This window comes from Pelodiscus sinensis, chromosome 1, assembly GCF_052426305.1.
Source record: "Pelodiscus sinensis isolate ZL-2025 chromosome 1, ASM5242630v1, whole genome shotgun sequence".
NCBI classification, from domain to species: domain Eukaryota; kingdom Metazoa; phylum Chordata; order Testudines; family Trionychidae; genus Pelodiscus; species Pelodiscus sinensis.
In genome coordinates this window covers 331905958-331916000 of record NC_143052.1, presented here as the reverse complement: position 1 = coordinate 331916000, position 10043 = coordinate 331905958, and the positions used below count along the sequence as shown (strand labels likewise).

General features: G+C 41.6%; 1 long non-coding RNA gene across 1 annotated transcript; it reads left to right on the top strand.

Annotated features, from left to right (window-relative positions):
* Window positions 1-9291: 9291 nt before the first annotated feature.
* Window positions 9292-9638, top strand: LOC112545023 (uncharacterized). Its single transcript, XR_003088406.3, has 2 exons — window positions 9292-9333; window positions 9406-9638. It is a non-coding gene; the product is annotated as an uncharacterized LOC112545023 (long non-coding RNA).
* Window positions 9639-10043: the final 405 nt, after the last annotated feature.

The window sequence follows — 10043 nt, the reverse complement described above, 5'->3', positions numbered from 1 at the left end:
AATCTCTCCAATTTGTCAAGGTAATTTTTTATTTCTAATCCTGTCCTTTAAAGTACATGTTGGTGTCATCTGCAAATTGCATAAGCATACACTTCACTCCATTATCTAGGTCATTACTCAAAGTATTGACTGGAACTGGAGTGACTTAGTTAGCCTGAACAAAAGAAAAAATTACATAGCACTTTAAAGACTAACAAGATTGTTTAATAGGTGATGAGCGTTTTGGAGAAGAGTGACTTCAGACAAATTTTTAAAGATTTGGTTTAACTTTTTATAAACTTTTTAGTAAATCCTAGCAAATGGAAATGAAAATGTTTCTCCTTTTCCCTCCTTGCCCCTTTTCTTCTTTACCTTTTTCTCCCTCCCCATTTCTTTTGTTTGTTAGTTTGCTCTGTTGTTTTTTTCTGTTCTTCCCTTATTAAGGAGGAAATAAATCAATAAATTAATCAGAACAGCACATTCTGATATGAATTATTATTAAAAAATAATTCATATCAGAATGTGCTGTTCTGATTAATTTTTAGAGCTTTTTCTATTTTAAGGCTCACAATAAGTCAAAACTTTTGCTAAAATCTTTAGGCCAATAAATGGTTTATGAAGAAGGATATTTCAGAAGACAGTACTTGTATGAAGCATATTTCTGATCTGCACAATTTCCTGAGGCAACTGAGGGCAGCAGGAATAGTAGAGACATGGACTTGACATCCTACCATAAAGGAGTTTTGGATCACTTGTAAAATCATGGTGATCAGTCTTTTCTGCATCCTGCATCCATTCTGTATCATGGTCAATATTCAGTTTTTCTGAATGGAAAGAACACATCTTTCCTCCCAAGTCTTGTGAGTTACCAAGATGTCGCTGGTGGTACAATTGTTTGTTGAGTTGTTTGTTTTATTTTTAGCACAATAAATCAATGATCTGGTCCTTTTACATCTGAGGTAGTCTCTGTGATTCTCAGGAGGTAATATTTTTAAAGCACAGCATTAATTGGCTTCCATATCACATTAGAAGTCAATAAGACTTAAGCATTTAGTCCACATTTGTGCTTTTGAAAACATTTCCCACAAATCTTTAGAAGTGCAGAAACAAAAATCTACATTTTCATCCTGTAAATGTTTACATGTGAGCATGAAGATTTCTACTAATAGGAACAATTTATGGACAGGAATTACATACATTTGACATTTTCATAGAAATTTCCTCTGTCCTTCCCTTCACAAAATAAAATGACCTTTTATTTGTTGCAGAAAATAAGAAAATTTGAGGCACATCCACTGAAGACTTGGGATTTTTACAGAAATCCAGCAAGCAAACTAAAAGTCCATTTTTTTTTGGCAATTAGCATTTGCTTCCATAGCTCTGCTGCAGATCTTTAGACCAATTCTTTCACTGGATAGTGAAGCAATTACTCTTCTTTGGTTATTTAAACCAGTTCATACCCACACCCATTTGACATGGTCATGTTAGTGATTTCTATCTGTAAAACAAGTCAATTTGTATCTGGGTGCCTTACAAAAGCAATTAACGTGGCTGGTTCAAAAAACCATTTGGACCAGGAAAAATTCAATTATTTCTGCTCATAGTGTATTTGGGATGTGTAACAACTACCTCTAATATAAATGCTGTTGTGGCTATTTGTTGTATTTAATAGCTTGTGTTAGCCTGATTTCTTTAGCTTATCTATCTCCACGGTAACATTCATTCTCCTGAGAAAGCCAAATTCCATTATCAATTCTGATCTGTGTTGCCTGATTTTAGGAGATTAATACTGTTATTTATGTAATATAGGTTATGGGCTTGCCAATAGATCTGATGAGAAGATAAAAAGGTTCTTTTACGCAGCATCTTGCAAGGACCCTCAGGATGTATGACAAGGACACACACCCTGAGAGAACAAAACACAGCCTTTGAGACTTATTTATTTAAAGGGAAAAGTAATCAACCAGAATTGAAAAGGAAATAGTACTGTTCTAGAGGCACATGCATATCATCTGCTATAAAACTCCCTACATTAATGTACACCCTTCCCTGAGAATCTGGTGGCAAGAGACAAAGGACCAGTCTTATCTCTAGAATGCCAAAAGGAATCTGATGATCCAGGTTCCTCAGAGCTTGAGTGGAAGATGAAAAACTAAGGAGAAGCTAGAGAGTTAGAATGCCAGAAAACAAAGCCATTTAAACATGCCAGGTTGTTCACCAATCTTCCATGTCCAAACTTAATTTCTTTACTCACATAATATTTAGCTGTGCTTTGGCTGGCATATTCTTACAGATTGATACAGAGTAATGATAATTAGCTCCTGCTCACGTTGGTTATTTCTGGACTGAATTGGTTTGGTAGTGGTTATTTCCATGTTCTTTGTGGTGTACCTGTTAAGTTTATAGAGGACAATTGGTAGGCCACTGATCTATACCAAAGGTCACAAACTTAAGTAAGCTAACATGCTTTAGTTCATTATGCAGGATGTGGTCTGTAGGTTCCTTGCATTACTGCCAGAAATACTTTAATACACAGCTCTAAATCTGTTATAAGAAAACAAACAAGCCCATAAGAAAGGATACAGTAGAGGAAGCAAGCAGGCTAGCCCTATGGGATACATGTGTGTGTGGAGGAATAAAACTTGGACTGCAGTCTTCCCTGCCAAATTCCCACTAAGGTCAGTGGGAACAAGGCACAAAATGGTAGGACTGAATATGCTCTTTCATGCAGCAACTGAACTTGCGGCTATTCTCATTATTTATCACAGAGAGGCAGATCAGAATAGCAGATGGAGAACTGGACTGGAAATCAAGGGTTCTGTCTTGGCTCTGCCACTGGTCTGCAGGGTGGGTCTGGGCAAGTCATTTCACAGATCTGTGCCTCAGTTTCTTCCATCTGTAAAATGGAGATTGTTATGTTGAACTCATTTGTAAAGCACATCAAGGTCAATGGGTAGAAAGCTCTCTATATGAACTAAATATTATCATAATTGAATAAGTACCACATAATTATCTTCAGCATCATTCAGTGAGAACATAGGTTCACTTTTAGGACTTACATAAGAACATAAGAATCGCTGTACTGGGTTAGACCAATGGGCCACTTAGCCCGGTAGCCTGTCGGCCGACAGTGGCCAGCACCAGTGCCCCGGAGGGGGTGGACCAAAGACAATGATTAAGCAATTTATCTTGTGTCATCCATCTCCAGCCTCTGACAAACAGATGCCAGGGACACCATTCCTACCTCCTAGCTAATAGCCTTTTATGAACCTAACCTCCATGAATGTATCTAGCTTCTCTTTAAACTCTGTTAAAGTTCTATCCTTCACAGCCTCCTGTGGCAAGGAGTTCCACAGGTTGACTATGCGCTGTGTGAAGAAGAACTTTTGCTTATTAGTTTTAAACCTGCTACCCATTCATTTCATTTGGTGTCCTTTAGTCCTTCTATTATGAGAACTAATGAAGAACTTTTCTTTATCCACCCTTTCCATGCCACTCATGATTTTATAGACGTCTATCATATCCCCTCAGTCTCCTCTTTTCCAAACTGGAAAAGTCCCAGTCACTATAGCCTCTCCTCATATGGGACCTGTTCCAAACCCCTAATCATTTTAGTTGCCCTTTTCTGAACCCTTTTCAAGGCCAAAATATCTTTTTTGAGGTGAGGAGACCACATCTGTACACAGTACTCAAGACTTTGGCTATTCTGTCCTTTATTTCTCTCCATTCCCTATTCTCCCCAGCCTTTCCTTTGTATTTTCTTCTTGGCTCCCAGTCTCAGTTTAACACTTGATAGGCTTCACTCTCCTCTTCCATCTAACAAAATGATCTGCAATGGAATAGCTAACATTCACATTAAGGAACACGCCTTCATACTTCAGAGCTAACACATCACTGAGATTAATCAGGTGGGAAGGGCTTTGAACAGTTCAGAATCATTGTTTCAGGCTTCCAGCAGACTCAGGATGATAATGCTACATTGTTTTGTACATTGTTTGTTTGCTACACAGGATTTCTTTGCAACCCTACTAGAAGATTGGGATATTTCAAAACTCCATGTTTCAAGTTTTGTTTGTTGTTGTTGCTGAAGGTTTGAACTTGGAAGGAAAAAAGGTAGCAAATTTAAACTTTTCAGGCTTTTTTTCAACCAGTTCTATCTAGAAATGTACTCTTCTTTTAATGAAATCTTACATTCTGCAGGTTTTGAATACATCATTGACATCCCTAGTCTATTGTGTTTCTAAAATTCTTGTGAAGGAATCTTTAGTGAATTTTTCCCCATAGTAGATAGATGCTATTGGAGTTGTGCTTGTCTAATTGACAGCAGAATTTGGTCCCATGTGTTTAATGATATTGAATGTCTTGGCATTTTGTGGGTTGAGACATATCACACAAAGGTGTTTTTGAGTCACTGGCAGGAACACCCACTCTTCCAAATGTTCAGCAGTAAAAAGCCTGTGTATGAATGAGGAAAAATATTAAAAGGCTTTTAAACTTTCAATTTTCTACAATGTCCAAAATGCTTACAGTGATTGCTGCCCACCTCTCTTCCCTGTGGAGGTTTCTTGACAGATGCATTTTCCTCTTCATAATGTATGCAACTAGAAGCTGTAGCTAAAGGTGCTCTATAGACACCTGGAGTAGATAAGGATATCTATATAAGGTCTTGACATCTACATTCTTATATGGCTCCCATCACTAAAGGACCTGAATGTCACAACATCTTTAATACATTTTTCATTCCAACAGTTCCTATGAGGTAGGACTATTATCCCCATTTCGCAAATGGGAAACTGAGGCATGGTGGCCTACATTCTCAAAAGTCTTTAGATGTCTGCCTCCCATTAATTTCAATGGGATTTCAATACATAAAACTCTTGAAAATCTGGACAGAGACACTAAGGGTATGTCTACACAGTAGCGTTATTTCGGAGTAACTGACATTATTCCAAAATAACACAGTGTGCATCTACACTACAAGCCTTTATTACGAAATAAGGACTTCTTACTCTGACTGTTGTAACCCTCATTTCACAAGGAGTAAGTGAAGTTGTAGGTAGAGTGTTCTTCCTCCGACTTCCTGCTGTGCAACTGACATAGCTGAAGTTGCATAGCTTAATTCAACGTTAGCCCTGCTGTGTTGACATTCCCTTAATGTCTTGCCAAAGTCACATGAAAAGTTTATGGTGAAACCTAGATCTGAGTGTCCCAAGACCCAGGATACCACTCTCAGGGTATGTCTACACTAGAAAGTTAGTTCGAACTAACGGACGTTAGTTCGAACTAACTTTCCTATGCGCTACACTAGCGCTCCGCTAGTTCGAATTTGAATCGAACTAGCGGAGCGCTTAGTTCGAACTAGGAAAACCTCATTTTACGAGGACTAACGCCTAGTTCGAACTAGCTAGTTCGAACTAAGGGCTGTGTAGCCCTTTAGTTCGAACTAGTGGGAGGCTAGCCCTCCCCAGGTTTCCCTGGTGGCCACTCTGGCCAACACCAGGGAAACTCTATGCCCCCCTCCCGGCCCCGGACCCCTTAAAGGGGCACGGGCTGGCTACGGTGCCCGTGCCAGGTGCAAGCCTGCCAGCACCCAGCTAGCAGACCCTGCACCTGGCACGGCACAGAGCCACCCACCCGATGCCCCCCAGCCCACCCCCTCTTGCCGGGACCAGGCTGGCGGCTCCCGGGAGCTTGCCCTGGACCGCAAGAGGCGGGCACCTTCCTGGGCTAGTGCGGACATCGTGGACCTCGTCCACGATCTCCGCACTAGGCACAGGAAAGTGGCCGTCTAGGGCAGGAGAGCTGCCAGCCTGGCCACCCAGGAGCAGGTGTGCATGAAAATCAAGGGGGTCCACTGAGACCCCCGACCCTGAGCCCTGAGCTTACAATGGCCGTCCTGGGTCAGACCAAAGGTCCATCTAGCCCAGTAGCCTCTCTGCCAACAGCGGCCAACCCTAGGGACCCTGGAGGGGATGGACCGAAGACAATGACCAAGCCATTTGTCTCGTGCCATCCCTCTCCAGCCTTCCACAAACTTTGGGCAGGGACACCACTCCTACCCTCTGGCTAATAGGACTCCATGGACCCAACCTCCATCACTTGATCTCACTTCCCTTTAAACTCTGTTCTAGTTCTAGCCTTCACAGCCTCCTGCAGCAAGGAGTTCCACAGGTTAACTATTTGCTTTGGGAAGAAGAACAACTTTCTCTTACTAGTTTCAAGCCTGCTACCCATTCCTTTCCTTTGGTGTCCTCTAGTCCTTCTTTATGGGAACTCAGGAAGAACTTTTCTGAATGCACCCTCTCCACCCAACCCCTGCTTTTAGAGACCTCTATCCTGTCCCCCCTCCGTCTCCTCTTTTCTAAGCTGAACAGTCCCAGTCTCTGTAGCCTCTCTTCATCTGGGACCTGTTCCCAACCCCTGATCATGTTAGTTGCCCTCCCCTCTCCCAGCCTTTCTCTTCCCCTCTCCCACCTCCTTTTCCCAGTCTCCCCCAGTTTTGTTCAAGAAAGACAGAGTCAATGTTGGAAGAAACATTAGCTTTATTTTGTACATCAATAAGAAGGGGGGCTAGGGAAGGGCAAGTGGAAGAAGGTGAGGGAGGAATGGGGCACGAGCCCCCGATGGGGAGGACTGGGCTGGCTCTGCGGGCTTCTGGGGGTGGAAGCTCTCCTGCAGCCCCCCAATTACTCCCTCTCCCCAGATGGCAGCCTGCGGCAAGTGCAGCCGGGCTGATGGCCGAGTGGTGTGATGTGCCCAGTGTGGGCACTCAGGGCACTCCAAGCCAGAACTTCTTTGCAAGCGGGGCACCCCTTAGAACTGTGTGTCCGGGGTGGGGGTCGGGACCCTTTAAGCGCAGCCCTCGGCTAGCCTGAGACAGTATCTCCACGCTCTAAGTCCTCCTTTTATGCCCTGCCGGCACTGCTTCCGGCCATCATTAAGCCCTGTTCAGAGTCCACTCAATGTGGACTTACTAGTTCGAACTAGCAAAACGCTAGTTCGAACTAGTTTTTAGTTCTAGATGCGTTAGTTCGAACTAGCTTAGTTCGAATTAACTAATTCGAACTAAGTTAGTTCGAACTAGCGCTGTAGTGTAGACGTACCCTAAGTGTCTTGGGGTTAAATACCACTATAGTAACCATAGCCCATCCTTTTCTTAGGCTAACTAGTCTGCTCAGGATAATTTTTTCTGCTAGCTTAATTCTAGAGCCTTGTTTCCAGACCCACTCACTGACCAGAGTAGGTCGATCAGCATGATCTGGGAGCAGTAATTAACTGCAGGTATGGTAAATAACTTTGCCTAGGAGCCAGAATTGCAATTCAGAGCTTTGACACTCAGCATAATTCCTCTTCAGTCAGTGCAGCTTACACATCAACCCTCCTGCAAGGTGGTCCCTAATGTCACAATTTAGCCCTAAGTGAACAGCTTGCGAACAGCCCATATAATGGAATCTATCTGCATAAACTGTTCACTGAACAATTATGAATAATGCATAGATCTGTAATAATCAGCGTCAGTTTGGGAGTAGAAATAAGGACCAATTTAGCCAGGAATGATTCAGACAGCTCAAGTTACCAGGCACAAGGCCAAAGAATGTGAAGAAAGTGAAATCAGACCACAGGGGTGGAGTCAAGATAAAACCAAAGATGAACTTAGTGGACCAAATAACCTTTACTTTTTCCACCATTTCTTATTTCTGCAGAGCTTACATTCTTCTTAAGTCTTACATAGCTACCTAGAAAGAGCTGCATTTCCAGTCCATGTTAACAATTGGGTATTGGAGAATTACAATTATTATACAGCATCCATAAGACTTGATCAGTCTAAACACATTCAGTGCTACCAGGTTCATTTTCTGATAAAATGGCATTTATGCTTTCCCATTGGAAACCTTAGAAACTAACATTGGGACTTCAAAAAACACACTTTTGTGACCTTGGCTTCAGTTTTCAATCTGTAAAATGAGGATGATACTATTCCCTAAGTCACAGGAGAGCTCTGAGTATAAACATGAGAGGCTCAGGTACAACAGTGATTAGATAGATAGATAGATAGATAGATAGATAGATAGATAGATAGATAGATAGATAGATAGATAGATAGATAGATAGATAGATAGATAGATACTGATTCACCCTCTCAGTAAGAACATTATCCAAAGCCCTTTGAAGTAAATAACAAGACTCCCCATTGACTTTAATAGTTTTTGGATCAGGCCCTTAGTGGAGTGGTGATTTGAAGAGAGATAGAGAGAAGGAAAAGTATTGCCTATATGATTAACCCATTCTGAAGTTCTATTCTACTATGAAAAGCAACCCTGAAAAAACAGCACCTTCTTATGCCTCAGATTTCCTCCCTAGGGCCATGTAGAGTCTTATAGTATTTCAATATTTAATTGCAGCTAGCACTGCAGACCCAATGCAGAAGTGGGGAACAAAGCTTTTCTATTCCTTCTCAAGCTTCATCAACCGAACTGTTAACCAGCTTCCACCCAGAAAGCCTCATTCAAAGTTTTCCATCCTTTGGACCTATCCATGCTAGTTACATTTATGCCACTCTGTTGGACACAGTAAGGTTGCACAGATGTAACTGGTGACAGAATTTGCCTGACAGATCTTTATTACTGGCAATGATGTGGGCGAAGGACAGAGCACAGCTTGACTTTCAGATTCTAGCTAAGTTTGTGGGACATGTACTTAGACATAACATACCGTTACTTGTATACTCATCAACAGACTTGTATACTCATCAACAGATACTCGAGTCATTGAGGCACAATAAGTATTGCAACCTCTGAGACTAGTTCTATAGTCATTGTTTTTCTGAGAAGAACCACACTTGAAAAGGTTCCTGAACTCTTTAAATCCATTAAAGTAAATTCACTGGGAAAATGCAGAACATGCAGATCTCTGTCTGGGACAAAGGGCAGTCTACTTTGTCAAAGAAAGCTGACACGATCAACTGTGCTGTAAATTGTAATTGTTCACTTCAAAATATATATGGCAAAACAGAAACACGATCAGTTCAAAACAGGAATGCCATGCCTCAGCCATACACACACGTACATGAGTGTGTTGAATAATCTTGTGGTTATGTGTGCGTGTGTGTGTGGGGGGGGGAGGTGGTTAACCTGTTAATTACAATTTTTTTCCCCAGTGGACAAGGAGTGGGTGATGGTAATTAGAGCTGAGAAAATAAGGGATTTTTCAATTTGATGGCAGTTTTGAAGAGTAAGAAAGAAAAAAAATCCATTATGATTTCATCAGTGAGTTGGGTGACAAATAGCTGACATCATGATTCTTAGAATGAAACACAACAGCTAGAATGGTGGGAAGAGGGAGCCAGATGAAAAGGTGGGTTAATATCAGAAGCAACTGCAGGCTGATTAATGGGAAACTTTAGCAGTAAATGGTACATGTTTACAGGTTGCAGCTGTGCTGATTAGCCAATAAGGTGAACATTAACAGCAGAGAGGATGGCTGATACGCTGAAGAAGCTTTCTGGTGGTTGATTAGCAGAGGAAGCAATGAAGAAAGACATGCCCAGAAAGGAGAAAAAGAAGAATTTGTGGAACCAACATGCTGAGATACTGTCCCCCAGTTCTGGCGTTTACCCTTTAAATAAAAAGGATATTGACAAATTGGAAGAGAAAGAATGATACAGGGCCTGGAAAACAAACTTTACTGAAAGACTTAAGAGCTATAACTAGTTTACCCATGGGTCAAGAGAAGTTTAAGAGGTGACTTGAGGAGAGGATTTCTGAGCTCTTGGGGCTTGTCTTTACTGCCAGATAAATTGGCACTGTTGCAATGGATTCACATAGCACCAACTTAGTGGGTCTGATGAAGAGAGCTCTCCCATCAGCTTCAATACTCCATCTATCCAAGAGGTGGAAGCTATGTTGATGAGAGGGCATCTTCCTTCTCCACTGCATGGTATAGACATTTCTAATTAACTTAATAGCATCATCTTAAATTACATAACATATGTAACTTAACTAGCAAGACTTTGATTGACTTACCTTGTTAACGTAGACCAGATGAGCAGACAAAGAAATACCAAG